We start from the raw sequence: 17,451 nt of genomic DNA on the forward strand, positions 1-17,451 counted from the left end.
CATCCCTGGTAAACTAATGGACCAGATCCTCAAATTGGCATAGATCCACTAAAAGCAACAGGGCTTTGTCAACTTATACCAGCTAAGATTCTGGCTAACTATCCAGGGCAAAAAACTTCCCAACTTAGACCCACAAGACCACACATCTTGACCCAGAGCAGGGACATGATCATCCAGCCACTAGAGTGGTGCTAGCAGGCAGCATTGGATGCTTGGGTTATGGCACAGGATGGTTTGTAACAAAAGATGGGAATTTCAAAGTGTTTAAAAATTTCTAGCCAAGAAAAACAAGACAAAAAAAGCCTTAGAAAATCTTGCCAAAATTATTATTTTGTTGTTTTCCAAGCGGCTTTATGGGGAAATTATTGAATTTAGTATCACAAATTGTTTTCTAAAGCACCGTATTTGTAAGCCATTAAGTTCTGGGGATCGGAAAAGCTCACTGCTCCCACGCAAGTCACAAATTGCCTCCTGAACACATTTATGCATGTGCTTCGCTTTGAGTGGTCCCATTGACTTCAGCATTGACTTCAGTTAAATTGCTTGTGTACTTCAAGCGAAGCAAGCGTATCAGGGTACATCTACATCACAGAAAAGAAAAAGAAACCCCACAGCAGCACGTCTCAGAGCCCAGATCAACTGGCTTGGGGCCCCCCTAAGGAGCTAGAAGTAGCGCTGCTGGGTTTCAGAGCCCAGGTTCCAGCCCGAGCTGCAGTAGCTACAAAGCTATTTTTGGCCATGCAGCACAAGCACCGTGAGCGCGAGCCCAGGCTCTGGGGCTCCCTGCTGTGGGTCTTTGATGTTGTTATGTAGACATAACCTAAGGGTCTACAGAATCAGGGCTTTTACTGGTGCTTTCCTGTGACAGGGAACAGAGGTCTGCAGTGGTGGCACATAGGCCATTTAGACAAGTAATTCCTTCTCAGAAACGACTGCCTGTTTGGTGTCAGAGACTGATCACGCACCAGATCCTCAGCTGCTGCTCATTGGTGGAGCTCCACCGACTTTAACGGTGCTGCAGTGATGGATGCCAGGAGACAATCTGGCCCTAGCTGTCGGTTGAGAGAGTCCGGGGCTGTATAATTTCCCATTTGGATGCTTTTCTCTCACCGGTCTACCATGGGGTCCTTTCTAGTGAGGATGCATGCATTGCCATGCTGGGTGGCAACAAAAGTGCCTGCAGGAGTGAGTCATATCAGTCTCAAAGAGTTCTCTGGCTGACGTAGAACAATCATAAAACATCCCTGTAACCTTTAGCTGTACAAGTTAGCTCTGCAGGTTTCATTCATTTGTATCCTTATTGTGACCTCTTTTTCCATTCTTCCCTGAGTGCTATCTCCCTGGGCACTGAAAATGCCTCAACTCAAAGATTAGCCCTTTGTCCTTCTCAGCTGCAAAATGAGTCTCCACTATTTTTTTCTCCTGGTTGATTTTCCTGCCCCCACTCCTCTTATACTTTCACCGTGAGGCTATTCAGAAACTATACACACTCAATTGATCCTGATTATAGTGGGAGGCTATCAGCACTGATCACTGAGGAACATTACTGTATACAGAACAACAATCATTTCATGACAGGGCAGCTATTATTAAAAGGGTTTATTGCAATTTCAATTGTAAAACCCCAGTGTGCCAGGGGTTTACAGCTAGAGATGGATGAAACTCAGCACTTCTGTTGACCCGGATTTATGCAGACTTGTCCTTTGCTTTCCATTCACATGGGTTCTGACTTGTCTCCCAACTCTACTCCACATTTGCTTTGAGTTTCCAGTTTTAATAAATCAAGAATACAGTCAAACACAATTAAATGTATTGATTTGTACTAGAACAACTGGAAACCATAAAGGTCCACATTCATTTCAGTTAGACAGGGGTTAATGATAGACCCTGCCAGTTACAGTATGGATAGTTAGAGGCTTAGTAAGAAGGTAGATTTAGTGGATCAGGCACAGGACTGGGACTCAGGAGAACTGGATTCAATTCCCAGTTTAGCAATACACTTCCTTTGTGACCTCAGGCAAACCACTTTAACCTACCCTGTTTTCTGAGTGTGAAATAGTGCTTCTTATCTCCCAAAGTAGCTCTGAGAATAAAAGTTTATTAGTTATTATGAGATGCTCAGATACTACAGAGACAAGGGCCATGTGAGTACATAGATAGATACTGTTTCTCCTTAATTTGCTCCTTTTGAAAGTTTGAATCAATTCTTTTCCTGCCCACCCCCGCACATTGGTCCACAGTGTTTCCCTTCAAGTTTATTCTCCACGTACTTTTCTCTCATTGAACAGAAGATACTTCCCCCTATTTTCATTTCACGTGTAAGTAATCTGCTGTCCTTGTACAGACATTGCCCTCTCCTTTCTTTGAATTACTTGGAGCATTGTTGCTAATTTTTCACTCCTTTGTCTTTAATAATTGTCCTGTGCATTGCTTTAAAAAAATCTATGCAAGCCCCATTGCCTTAGTCGAGCCAATAATTCCAATTAGACTCCCTACTTCCTTTCCAGTCATTTGGTCTAATATATGTATCTTATTAGTGACTTGATTTTTCTTATATCATTCTCGCATGTCCACCATTGCAGTTACTTTCAAGGTCTCATAAAATTACATTAGTTTAACATCCCTCATTTAGATATTTATCAACCTGTTCCAGAGCTGCAAACCACAGAAAATAACATTCTTCACAGACCTTTTGTGAACGGAGTTACAGGGTCAGAATTATGCACTCATTTTTAGATTGCAACTGAAGTCTGCAACATTCTAAGGCGCCTTCACTATTACCAGTTGAGAGTCTTTCCATTGATTTCACTAGGCACTTGATTGGGGCATAGATGGTGAACTGTTTGTTTTGTTGTCTGAATCCAGCCATCAAACGCAGACAGGAGTCAGCCATGTGATTCCGTCTTGATCCAATTTCTTAAGCATGGCGATACTATTTGTCATTTAGAAACTAAGGCCCAGGTCCTCAAAGTATTTAGGCACCTAACTGTGGGAGTTAGGTGCCTAAATACCTTTGAACATCTGGGCCCTAGCGTCTGATGATCCTGTCGTCAATGAAGGCAATTGAGGCTTTATTATTTATGTTATCCTAGCCCCAACCAAGATCAGGCCCCTACTTTACAAGGCACCCTCTGCACTCATAATATTAATGAATCTCTTGCTTAGAAGAGATGGCAGTGCAAATAGGTAGGAGAAAGAAAGGATTACTGTGCCCATTTTACATATGGGCAAACTGAGGCACAGAACGATTAAGTGACTTATGGAAGGAAGAGCCGGGAACTGAACTCAAATTGTCTGAATCCCAGTCTAGTTCAGACATGAATATAATTGGTTTAATTTACTGTATAAGGAATTTAACACAAGTAAACCCGACTGCTTGACAGAACATATTGATATAGCCAATGACTCCTATCATCCACCGAAGAATTGTCTCTAATTTACCTCAAGGTCAAAGCAGACACTCAAAAGTGTGCTTTTGCATACCATGGAATAAATTTTAACATAATTTATGGCAACATCTGAAGTTGCAGCATGACATTTGTCCTGAAAATTGGCTCCTGAGTCCATGGTTCATTGCAAAACAAATTAATTTAATTTGAATGTCTTCCCCGCCCCCTCCCGGCCCTGGTTTTACAAGATGATGAGTACTCATGTTGACAAAGAACACACCCTAAAAATAAATATTGTGGAAGGAAAGAGAGCAAAGAAAGCAATGATCTTTGCTTTGACAGAGCCAGGGCCTGATTCCAAACTGGGTTTAGAGCTTAAGTGAAGGGTATGCACTCAGGCCATAGGAGGCGTAAAACTGATGAGAGATCATAATCAGGCCCAGGGAGACCAATGGTAGAAAAGAAAGAAACTAAGGTTTCACACAGGCTGGGATTTGAGCTACATAGGGAAATCCTTAAAAATAGTTAAAAATAGGAAAGTCCTAGGAAGAAAAGGAGAGAAAAATAAATCATTCCCCTTTAACTACAGTATAAAAGTAGGGTTTTCAGGGAGGCAGCATGAATAGGGCACAGACCTGGGAGCCAACAAACTCATCACTTCCTTCTCGGCTATGCCACCAACTCTCTGTATGACCTCGGGCAAGTCTCTTCACTTCTCTGAGCCTCAGTTGCCCTTCCTGCTCTTTCTACTGTCCTATGCACAATTTTTGTATCACCACAACTATCTTGGTTTAGAAACTGCTACAATGAAAAAGGATGGGTGAGGTGATATCTTTTATGGGACCAACTTTTGTTGGCAAGCTTACACAGAGCTCTTCTTCAGGTCTGGAAAAGGTAATCAGAGCGTCACATCTAAATACAAGGTGGAACAGATTGTTTAGCATAAGGAGTTAACACACATTACAAGAGACAGTTATCACATCAGAACATAATGGCCATACTGGGTCAGACCAAAGGTCCATCGAGCCCAGTATCTGGTCTTCCGACAGTGGCCAGTGCCGGGTGCCCCAGAGGGAACGCACAGAACAGGTGATCATCAAGTGATCCATCCCCCGTAGCCCATTCCCAGCTTCTGGGAACACCTTTCCAGCTGCAGGACAAAGTAGGATAAGTGGGTTACAGATTGTTCTAAGTGTCTTTGTTAAGATCTCATTTTTAGTGTGTAGCAACGTTATGACTTTAAGCTCCCATGTGTGACTTTTGAAGGTGTTGCCCAGGTTTCCGTTAAGTATGACAAGGGTCAGATACGGAGTGATCATTTTGTGACACAGCATTTCCATGAAAACAGAATTTTTTTTGCAATAAAAACATAACATTTTGTCCAAAAGTCATTTTCTGTTTTTTTCCTCTCTGTCAGACCAACCCTAAGGCTTCTTTAAGAAGAAGCTTGCCACTGCCAATACCATGCCTGTGCTGTGGATAATTAAAAGATTTTACAGTCTCTTGGCAAATTAGTCTGATACTTTCCATAGGCTCAAAAGGCTGGATCCAGAGCCCATTAAAATCCATGGCAAGAAAACTACCGAATAAGCTTTGGATCAGGCCCTAAATTCACTCTTAAAATGCTTTTAAAAATTAGGTTTCTCATAATCGTTTGGATGCTTCGGTGAATCTCAGTAAAACCAAGCAGTCTTCATGAGTGACCTCCGTCACCATAGCAAAGCGGATCAGGTCGGCTTGACATACGAATCTCAGATGAAAAATAAAAATAGAATAAAAGGAAAATCAACAGCAGAGGGGAAGGGGTCTCTGAACTGGGAGGAGTGGTAGATACGCTGGAGGGGAGGGATAGGATACAGAGGGACCTAGACAAATTGGAGGATTGGGCCAAAAGAAATCTGATGAGGTTCAACAAGGACAAGTGTAGAGTCCTGCACTTAGGACGGAAGAGTCCAATGCACCGCTACAGACTAGGGACCGAATGGCTAGGCAGCAGTTCTACAGAGAAGGACCTAGGGGTGACAGTGGACAAGAAGCTAGATATGAGTCAACAGCGTGCCCTTGTTGCCAAGAAGGCCAATGGCATTTTGGGGTGTATAAGTAGGGGCATTGCCAGCAGATCGAGGGACGTGATCGTTCCCCTCTATTCGACATTGGTGAGGCCTCATCTGGAGTGCTGTGTCCAGTTTTGGGCCCCACACTACAAGAAGGATGTGGAAAAATTGGAGAGAGTCCAGCAGAGGGCAACAAAAATGATTAGGGGACTGGAACACATAACTTATGAGGAGAGGCTGAGGGAACTGGGATTGTTTAGTCTATGGAAGAGAAGAATGAGGGGGAATTTGATAGCTGCTTTTAACTACCTGAAAGGTGGATCCAAAGAGGATGGATCTAGACTATTCTCAGTGATAGCAGATGACAGGACAAGGAGTAATGGTCTCAAGTTGCAGTGGGGGAAGTTTAGGTTGTATATTAGGAAAAAATGTTTTGCTAGGAGGGTGGTGAAACACTGGAATGGGTTACCTGGAGAGGTGGTGGAATCCCCTTCCTTAGAAGTTTTTAAGGTCAGGCTTGACAAAGCCCTGGCTGGGATGATTTAGTTGGGATTGGTCCTGCTCTGGGCAGGGGGTTGGACTAGATGGCCTCCAGAGGTCCCTTCCAACTCTGTGATTCTATGATTCTATGGGTGGGGAGGACCAGGAATAGAAAGAAGAAAAAACAACCCACACCTTGAAATGATCTGCTTGATCATAAAGAAGCGCGTGAGTGCTGAGCACAAATAGTGTTAATTTAAGGCACACTGCAACCTTACTGAATACAGGCTGATAGCACAGACTGTAATGACCGCTCTGCAAACTATGGCTGTCCTTGTTTCGATACAATGTTGGCAGAGCATCTTGATCTAGGACAGTGTTGCAACGGGCTGTTTGGCTGAAATTAGACCCCGGTGGAAAGAACTTGCAAGGTTCACCTGGAGAGAGTCATCTGCCGCCATTTGTACCATGCAGTCGTAATTGGATTCAAGCTGTTCAAGCTTTGTAACAGTCTTAAATACAGTGCTGTTGGAAAAGGTAACTTGCTATGAGACAACTGAATTTAATTAAGTTGGTCTCACCAGGCTCAGACGAGTTCAGGAAGCTTTTTTTAAAATAAATAACTAGAAACAAGAGCTTGTTTGTCATGAGGCTCTTCCCCAAGATTTCATGCCTCAATTCAAGATCAAGAGGAGCTGGAGGCAAAATAAATAAAGTTTGCTACCAACTATTCTGTTTGGGAAAATGTGTTTCTTTGTTTCCTCCATGGAAAATTTTGATGCAAAAAAAGGAATATATTTTCAGTGGAAATATTTGACTTTTTGCCAAAATAAAATAATAATAATAATAATAAAGAAGAGTTGCTTTTCATCAACTGAAAAGCAGAACATTTTCAGTTTCCTGATAACTCTCAGTTGCTACTGTATTCATTATCACAACACCCTGGGAGGTACAGTGGTACCATCCCCCTCTTACAGGTGGGAAAGTGAGGCACAGCGAGCTTATGTGACTTGCTTAAGATCACACAGGCAGTCTATGGCAGAACAAAATTCCGGTCTCCAGAATGCCAAGCTCGCACCTTAACCATTAGGAAGAACCATCCATCCTCTCCCTTCTAGTTTGTGGTTAGGAGTCTATTCTCAACTCCTTCCTAGTTTCCATGAGCAAAGCCTTTTAATTAAGCCTCATGCGTAGGCTAAGATTGACACATAAGGTATGTCTACACTGGCAAGCCTCCCAGCCCAGGTAGACAGATTCACGCTAGCAGGGCTTGAGCTATTGTTCTAAAAAGAGCAGTCTGGACATAGCAGCTACAGAGACAGGCTCCAAGCTCCACCCAAACCAAAACATCCACACTGCTATTTTGTAACCTACTGGTTAGCGTTACAGATTCCACCCACCCTGTGCCCGATCTACAGGGGATGGGAGTCTGTTACAGCACCAGCTAAATAGTCTGGCTCATTAGCTCAACGTTGTAGAGGCTGATGCTTTCAGCTCCAGATATCTCCAGTTCAATCCCCAGTACATGTGGGCCAAGGGGGTGGGCATCACAAAACGTGCAACAGAAGCAAAACCAAAAGTGTGCAAGAGACTTGGGAGTTATTTAAATCTGGAAAACTACTTCCTTTGCTTGGACTGTGACAAGCAGAGCAAGGAAATTTAGAGCATTGCATCTCTGAATCTGGGTGACTCAGACCTGTGCGAAAACATTCCCGCTGGGGGGAAATACGTGAGGCTAGTGAAGTGCCAACATTCTGGAGGGATCATTTTGATTTTTTTTTTCTTTGCTGGAAGTCTAGGGCAGGCCAAACCTGCATATTATTATTATGTCATATTGTTTCATAAAGGAGGAGGCTTGCCATTCCTGTACCAACCTATCTATGGTCTTTATGTGGCCCCCGCACTGCAATAGTGGAGTGCCTCACATTCTTTAATCTATTTACCCTCATCACATCCCTGTGTCATAGTGAAGTGCTATCATTCCCATTTTACAGGTGGGGAACTGAGGCACAGAGAGGCTAAATGACTTGCCTAAGATCACATAGAAGCTTCTGGTGGAGCAGTGGTGGGGGAGTTAGCTAGTGAAGGGCAGTTATGTGCAAAACCTAAAGTGAGACTTGGATGGATGCCTGAAACATCTGGCCACATGACTCCTAAGAAGAGCTAGATAATAGCAGAATCCGGTCACACACTCTTAAAAACATCTGCTTGTATAAGACACTTCACCCAGACCTTTGTAACCAACTCACCAGGTGGAGCTTTATCATTCTTGAACATCTCTTGGCAGATCCTTAACCTTGCAGATTTAAAGATTTATATATGCCCCGTAACAGATGAAAGTGGACGTCAGGGACAATTAGCTATTCAGGCTGGAATGAAAAGGCAGATGAGCAGTCTTACTCAGCGACTAAAGAGGTACGTCCCATGCATACAGCCGCCAATGAAGGAAAGCACTTTGAGAGACAGTCTCAGGTACGTATTTAAATGGAGTTCTCTTAATAAATTCCGAAGTTATATTTTATCATGATAGTCAAAGACTAGGCATGAGGAGAATAAAACTGCCCAAGTGTCTCGTGTTATCCTCATCACAGTGGCAGGATATGGTGCTAAATTAAAAGGAATGATTAGCAAAAATAAAAAAAAAATCCAGGTTGAGTCATGATGTGCTGTTGATAAATTAGCTGAACTGAATGATAGGGTTTGGACCCACGTCACAGTGTGACTTGGGCTCTGACCTCTCCCTCCTAGCTGGATTATAGCAGCTGAATCTGGAGCACTTGCGGACTTGAGTCAGACCGATGCATGTGTGGACCGAAGGAGGGCTTGATATCAAACCTGAGCTGCAATGTGGGCGTAGTGTGCAGTATAAAGATACCCAGAGAGACTAAGTGATTTGCCCAAGGTGGATATTTATGACAGAGGAAGGACTTGAACTCAAGGCTTCTGTGTCATGTCACAATACCCTAACCACTGACCCAAACTATACCAGCCTTTATAAATGTTATCCCTTGATAAACCCCTAATCCTGATCTTAGATTTTTATTTCAAATTTATTAACATGGGAGAAGAGGGGAGAATCTACCTATTATCTCCTCATCTCACAGGACAAGCGACACCTGAAGGGCCCACTTCAGCAAAGTACTTAAGCATGGCCGAGACATCCTCATAGGTATTTAGGCACCTTACTCCCACTGAATTGAGAACCTGGGCCCATGTGACTCCAATGAAATACATGAACGGACCATTGGCTTGAATTGGACTTAGTCACAAGTTTAGTCCTCTGTTGAACTGAGGCCTGATTTTTGTAATGTGGCACTTCCACACCAAACAAACCCCTCCCCGCCAAAATATGGGTTTCCTCTCATTACAGTTTATTTCCTTCCTAATCTGCAAATGCTTCCTGTTGCTTTTTACCTTTTATCACTGTTTGATAAGGATCAGGACTAAACACAGACCAAGTTAATTGCTATACTACTATGCATGGCTGTCTGCTGACCCACTTACGATACACACATTTGTACCCAGATATCGGTGATTTATAAGCTACAAGGCAAGCTGATGCCTCTTTGTAAAGGCTGCATAGTTCCTGCTGCTGCACCAAAACTAAAGAAATAGACACACCAATGGAATAGCAGTAGTAATTTTTAATTATGCTCAGAAATAGTTGTCATAGCCTTACAGAACAGTTACCGCTTGCATTAACAAAGTCAAAACAGAGGAGGTTAGAGTAGTAAACTTCAGCGGGGGAAAAGTTCAACTGAAAATTGGTTGGCTAACAAACTGTCAAAACCAAGGGGATATATTTTCAGGAGCAAAGCCTGAACTAATTATCAGTTCGATTTCAGTTTCAGAATTCTTGTCAAGTGCCTGTGAGGAACCGCAGCTTAATTCTTAAAGTGGCTAACAGAAGGCAACATCAGATCACTGTTTGTTATCATAAAAGCCTGAAGTTATTCACAATAAAGTCCAATTACTCAAAAGCACCAGTGAACCCCCTGGTTTAGAATGTTTCTGCCCTATGAAATGTGGTTTTGCTTTAAAATGATTAATACAAGCACTATGGCGTGTTTCATCGGATTTAAGTCTTTCTTGGTCAAGGGAACTGTAAAGCAGTGAAGAGGAGGACATTTTATTTTACCCACGACAGGACGTTGAAGCTGGAGGAAGAAAGGAAAAAATCCTTCTTCTCAAGGACTACAAATACAGGAGCAAGCTGACAGAATGTTCAGCAACATGCAGTTTGGGAGACAACTAAATTCCTCATACTCGTCATCTGGAAAAGAGACAATTACAGAACAAAAGAGCCTCTTGTGGGAGAGGGGGGGACCGGAGGGAAGAAGAGGGAGAAATGCTAAGTTGTGTGAAGTTATGTAATACATATACACACAATTTTAAACTTCATTTTCATAATTTTGTTGAGCATTTTGAAGTCACTTAGAAAGCAAGCTACTGGCCTCAAAATAATTCCATTCCAAAGCACTTAACCGCTATCTACTTTTCGGTCTGGAAAGGTCCTTTAAGGCTTCACAGGAAATAAATTAAGTTTCTTTAAGCCATCACTGCTGTTGAATAAAGAGAGACCCATTTTGCTGAGCAATGGGCATGATCGTAAATGTCTACAGTTAACATGCTTCACTGGAATAATTAAATTCTGGCATTTTTATTTCACATGTAACCAAAGCTGCTTCCTTACGCTCCAATAGATACAATTCAGGAGTGATCGGATTTATTTATTTTTTTAAATGAACTGTACGTTTTATTTCCTTTTTGCCCCTCCCTTTGTCTTCTCAAATTGTGAGCTCTCTAGTGCAGGGACTATGGGATCTAATTCCCCACTGTCTGACTTCACGGGCCCAATTCACCACTGCCTTTTACTTTAGGGTGTAAAATGTTACCATTCTGAGGCCCTTAAGCACATGTGTAAGTCCAACCATATTCCCGACAGCTTCAGGTTAAGTACACACTTAAGGGTGATCATGAATAGAGACGTTAGATCTTTTAGCTCAAAGTAGGAGAGGCTCATATTTTTAGACCCAAAGATACCAGGTTTGTTCCCTGCTGTCAACAACCCATTCAGGGGCACAGTGAAGCACTGGTCTGGGTGGGGACTTTAGGTAATACTGGAAGGTAAGTTTTGGAATGAAACAAATGCATCTTTGCTGGAATGGCGCAATGTGGTAAAATGCTGTAATCACGTGTTTATTTTTGATGGCCTACAAAGACCTAGCAAAAGTTCCAAAGATCAAGAACACCAGGGTAAAAACGTAACAAAATGTATTCCTCTTTTGTGCATTAAGCAGCAAAGCGATTTGATGTTTAGATAAACAAAGGGACGACAGCACAAGTCTGCTTTGTTGGAAAAGCTAATCAGGTCTCCTGAGAAACTTATCAAGCTGATAATTATATGCATGGTTGTCAAGAGAGGGAATAGACTAGCACGGTCTTCTCCGAAGTCATTGTTCCGTTCAGTCTCAGAAATAGTGACTGAGGGAGGAGTCAGAACACATTGGGGAAGAGCCAGTGGATTTGCAGCTGATGCCTGATTGTTGACATGCCAAAATCTGAGAGTAAATTACAACTACTTGCCACACTGTTACTTCCTCCTCTGGAGAAATAATTCATTTGCTCAACATCAATGAGGGCCTTCTGTTGTTTCACCTTTTCAATTTAAAAATTTATAAGGAAATTAAATTATATTAGCCATTGTAGCTGTACTAGACTAAGCTGCCGTTATCCACAAAGACGCCTTGTAAAAAGATTCACTCTCTTGTCTCTGTCATCTCAGGAACTCAAAAGGGATCTGAAATAAACATGCATCGGGGAAAAAAAGTAAGGACCAGACGGCATCAGGAAGATAGCCCTGTCATAAATATAAAGGGAAGGGTAAACACCTTTAAATCTCTCCTGGCCAGAGGAAAAACCCTTTACAGGTGAAAGGGTTTTTCCTCTGGCCAGTAGGGATGGGACACCCTCAGACCACACCCTACTACTGGGGGCAGCCCAAGGCCCCAACTACACACCAAGGAATACTCCAAAACCTTAAGTTACAAAAAGACACAAAAACAGGAATATACATTCCATTCAGCACAGCTTATTTTATCAGCCATTTAAACAAAACAGAATCTAAAGCATATGTAACTGGATTGCTTACTAACTGTTTACAGGAGTTCTGACCTGCATTCTTGCTCTGGTCCCAGCAAAAGCATCTCACAGGCAGAGAGGACCCTTTGTCCCCTTCCCCTCCCTCCAGCTTTGAAAGTATCTCGTCTCCTCATTGGTCATTTTGGTCAGCTGCCCGTGAGGTTATCTTAGCTTCTTAACCCTTTACAGGTGAAAGGGTTTTTCCTCTGGCCAGGAGGGATTTAAAGATGTTTACCCTTCTCTTTATATTTATGACAAGCCCCATCAGGCCAGACACCAAAGGGGCTCACAGTACATTCAAGTGGGGTTTGTGATGGGACACCGTCTCCCTAGGCCATGTCCCCTAGTGATCAGAGCACCAGATAGCCTAGTGCTAGTGGTGGTAGAGGTTCAAGTCCAGGATTGGTGACAGGGGAACCCAGGCCCTCCCCCTCCTCCAGGTTCCAACCCAGGGCCTTGGGACAGACAATTCAGGGGTGCGACCTTGGCCAGGGTAGTACCCAGCCTGCTCCATGGGTTACTGCCTATGTGTCCCTGCTTCTCAAAAAGCATGGTGAAGGCCTGGCTAACAGCCCACAATGTGTCCCACCAGAAGCGGGTCTGGAGCTTCCCTCCTGCACACGAGCCGACGCTCCTCTGTCTCTTCTGCAGTGGCTTGCAGCTCTGAGTTGAGGACTGCTTTGGGGCAGCATGGGACACCTGCTGGCTTCCTGCATGAGCAACCAGTGCAGGTCTGCTCTCTTGCACTGGCTGAGCTGTACTGCATCTTTTTTAGATCCACTTCCACTGAAAGCACATCCAGCAGCATGGGTGCCCGTGCCTCCTGTGATGAGAGCCACTCCTTTACCCCATTCCCCAGTGTAGCATTTGTACATCCCGCCCCCCTCACAAGGTGGGAGTTTCAAAAGAACTCAGCTCACCTTCAGGCACCTGAATGAAGCAGACAGATTTTCCTAAACAGGTCCCACTGAGAGTGCTTCTGAAAATCTAATCCGGGCAACCCAATCTTTCCACATCAACGAACCTGGAGTGAAAGCCTGGCCCCATTGAAGTCAATGGGAGTTCTGTCATTCACTTCAATGGGGCCAGGATTTCGCTCCTGGAGTCTTCCACCCTCCCTGCAGAAGGGGAAATGCCTTTTTACAGGATACTAGATTTATTCACCCTGCAGCCTAAGATATCCCCCCATGCAGGATAAGAGGAATTTTTGGCTGGGATTTGCGAAGGAGCCTAAGGAAGTTAGGTGCCTGCAGTAACACATCCTCACCTCATGGGTGCCCCCCATCCCATCTCTGTCTGCACTGTTGCATAGAGTCACTATCTTTGACGCCCCCTACTGGGGCTCACCCTTGGACCTGCAATGGCCTCTCTGTATCTGTGTGTTCTGTGGCTTGGCCTACCAGCCAACTCACATAAAAGTCTAACCCCTTTTCTGGGTATCACAAACAAGTACAAATTAAAGTCCAAACAAATCTACAAACTAATCGCCCTTCCACCTTTCTCAGGCTTCTCTCGTTCCCTTGTTGGCACTATCTTAGAGCCTCCCCTGCAGGAGCCTAACCTGCTCCTGTAGTATTCTCTCTCCATTGTTTCCTGTCTGTTAAATCCTATCCCAGGATGTCTCTCCACCAGAGACCCGTCTCCTAGAATCATAGAATATCAGGGTTGGAAGGGACCTCAGGAGGTCATCTAGTCCCACCCCCTGCTCAAAAGCAGGTCCAATCCCCAATTGAATCATCCCAGCCAGGGCTTTGTCAAGCCTGACCTTAAAAACTTCTAAGGAAGGAGATTCCACCACCTCCCTAGGCAACGCATTCCAGTGTTTCACCACCCTCCTAGTGAAAAAGTTTTTCCTAATATCCAACCTAAACCTCCCCCACTGCAACTTGAGACCATTACTCCTTGTCCTGTCCTCTTCCACCACTGAGAATAGTCTAGAACCATCCTCTCTGGAACCACCTCTCAGGTAGTTGAAAGCAGCTATCAAATCCCCCCTCATTCTTCTCTTCTGCAGACTAAACAATCCCAGTTCCCTCAGCCTCTCCTCAGAACTCATGTGTTCCAGACCCCTAATCATTTTTGTTGCCCTTCGCTGGACTCTCTCCAATTTATCCACATCCTTCTTGTAGTGTGGGGCCCAAAACTGGACACAGTACTCCAGATGAGGCCTCACCAATGTCAAATAGACGGGGACGATCACGTCCCTCGATCTGCTCGCTATGCTCCTACTTATACATCCCAAAATGCCATTGACCTTCTTGGCAACAAGGGCACTGCTGACTCATATCCAGCTTCTTGTCCACTGTCACCCCTAGGTCCTTTTCCGCAGAACTGCTGCCTAGCCATTCGGTCCCTAGTCTGTAGCTGTGCATTGGGTTCTTCCGTCCTAAGTGCAGGGTCCTGCACTTATCCTTATTGAACCTCATCAGATTTCTTTTGGCCCAATCCTCTGTATCCTATCCCTGCCCTCCAGCGTATCTACCACTCCTCCCAGTTTAGTATCATCCGCAAATTTGCTGAGGGTGCAATCCACGCCATCCTCCAGATCATTTATGAACATATTGAACAAAACCGGCCCCAGGACCGACCCCTGGGGCACTCCACTTGACACCAGCTGCCAACTAGACATGGAGCCATTGATCACTACCCGTTGAGCCCGACAATCTAGCCAACTTTCTCCCACCTTATAGTGCATTCATCCAGCCCACGCTTCTTTAACTTGCTGACAAGAATACTGTGGGAGACCGTGTCAAAAGCTTTGCTAAAGTCAAGAAACAACACATCCACTGCTTTTCCTTCATCCACAGAACCAGTAATCTCATCATAGAAGGCGATTAGATTAGTCAGGCATGACCTTCCCTTGGTGAATCCATGCTGACTGTTCCTGATCACTTTCCTCTCATGCAAGTGCTTCAGGATTGATTCTTTGAGGACCTGCTCCTCTGCAGTTTTCTCCACAACTGAATCCCTCAGGTCTTGTCTACACTACGGGGCTAAGTCGACCTAAGTTACGCAACTCCAGCTACTTGAAGAATGTAGAATAGCTGGAATCAACTTCGGTCAATTTACTGCAGTGTCTACACCATGCTGGGTTGATGGGAGACACTCTCCCATCCACTTACCTTGCACTTCTCGTTCCAGTGGAGTACCAGAGTCGACGGGAGAGGAATCAGTGATGGATTTGGCGGGTCTTCACTAGACCCGCTAAATAGATCCCCGGTGGATCAATTACCGCAGTGTCGATTCCCAGTAAGTGTAAACATGCCCTCAAGTCTAAGGCAAGGGTTCTCAAACTTGGGGTCGGGACCCCTCAGGGAGTCGCAAGGTTATTATATGGGGGGGGTCACGAACTGTCAGCCTCCACCCCAAACCCTGCTTGCCTCCAGCGTTTATAATGGTGTTAAATATATAAAACGTGGTTTTAATTTATAAGGGGGGTGGTTGCACTCAGAGGCTTGCTATGTGAAAGGGGCCACCAGTACAAAAGTTTGAGAACCACTGGTCTAAGGCCTCGCTCTGTCTCTTCTCGCCAGGAGCACATTCGTTAATCATCCTCCAGTGCAGGGCATGCCGAACTGGGGTTCTTTCCCTTCCCTTGCAGATCTTGTTGTTTGTACCACCCCGGCACAATAAGATCTGGGTCTATAACTAGGGCCAGTAGGTGCTACAGTAATACAAATAATTCCTACCCCCCACTGAACTGGATGCAACTTTGAAATTCCCAGATTTAGGACTCCAGGATACTTTTTTTTTTTTTTTTTTTTTTTTTTAAGACAAACTGAAAAAATGTTTCTATTATCCGACCAGCTTTGTTAATGGCCAAAGGATCTAAGAAACGTAGTAATTGCCATATTAAATAAGACCAGACATACCATTTCAGTTTGGGCATATCTCTTGAGCTATACTCTCATTCCTCAACCTGTAAAATAGGGAAGACAATGCTTCCTTTTCCCCATCCTTTGTCTTGTGCGTCGAGACCGTGAGCAGCGACTGTCTCTTACTTTGTACATGTACAGCGCCTAGCACAATGCAGCCTCGATCTCTGTTTGGCAGGTCTAAGTACTACTGTCATATAGATTTTAAAAAATGATCCATCTCCTTCAGTATACTCTCGGACAACGGCCAGAATCAGATGTTGCAACGGAAGGTTCAAAAATCCCTTTATTTATTATAAAAAGAAAAGGAGTACTTGTGGCATCTTAGAGACTAACAAATTTATTTACATTTATTTATTAACATCCGATGAAGTGAGCTGTAGCTCACGAAAGCTTATGCTCAAATAAATTGGTTAGTCTCTAAGGTGCCACAAGTACTCCTGTTCTTTTTGCGGATACAGACTAACACGGCTGCTACTCTGAAACCTTTATTTATGATGTGTGGGTATTGCAGAAGTGCCTAGACACAACAGCGTCATTGTTCTAAACCTGGTACAAATGTGTCTGGTAGTGGACAGTTATGGAATAAGTTTGTCCTCTTCTGAAGTTTTTTCTGTCAACCATCAGCTAAATTATTAATGGAAATATTTGTTCACCATTCACCCCAGCTCCATTCACTGAATTCTTCTCTCTCATAAGCAACCATAGCATTTAAGGATTGGCAACCATCCCAGTTTTGCTAACTACTTGGGCTGTTTTAAAGCCATTTGTCACACCTCTGCTTGAGGGGCGCATTCTTGAAAAATGAGATCATGGAGAACGTTGGCAGGAAGGGAAAACGAACTGACAAGTGCCCTACGAGAATGAAAAGGGAAGGTGGTGCCATTTCAAATGACAAGGTGCTGACATAGGTTGCCAAAACATTATCTAGTTAAGTCATCTTAACGAGGACATGCTGTATTGCAAAGTGTACAATCAGTGGCTGATCTTAATATGTACACCACAGAGAGTCAATCATAGATTAAGGGGTTAATTTCAAACCTCAATAACGAGTGTGTTAGAAGGCAGAATTGCCAACAGTCATTAAAGGCACACAGAGAAAGGTCAGGTTTCAGAGTAACAGCCGTGTTAGTCTGTGTTCGCAAAAAGAAAAGGAGGACTTGTGGCACCTTAGAGACTAACCAATTTATTTGAGCATGAGCTTTCGTGAGCTACAGCTCACTTCATCGGATGCATACCGTGGAAACTGCAGCAGACTTTATATACACACAGAGAATATGAAACAATACCTCCTCCCAGCCCACTGTCCTGCTGGTAATAGCTTATCTAAAAGGTCAGTCGCTCACACAAACAGGATGGAAAGGACTTTGTACTTCTGAAGCCCACCCCATGATTTTAGTTTTTCCAAGTATTGCTTATTTTTCCTGCTGCTGGGAATGATACAACACCTCCCGAGGTGCCCTTATTAAAGTTTGCTTGGCACAGGCAGTTGCATTTGTGCTAGGATGCAAG

Source organism: Lepidochelys kempii, chromosome 26, assembly GCF_965140285.1.
Source record: "Lepidochelys kempii isolate rLepKem1 chromosome 26, rLepKem1.hap1, whole genome shotgun sequence".
Lineage (NCBI taxonomy): Eukaryota > Metazoa > Chordata > Testudines > Cheloniidae > Lepidochelys > Lepidochelys kempii.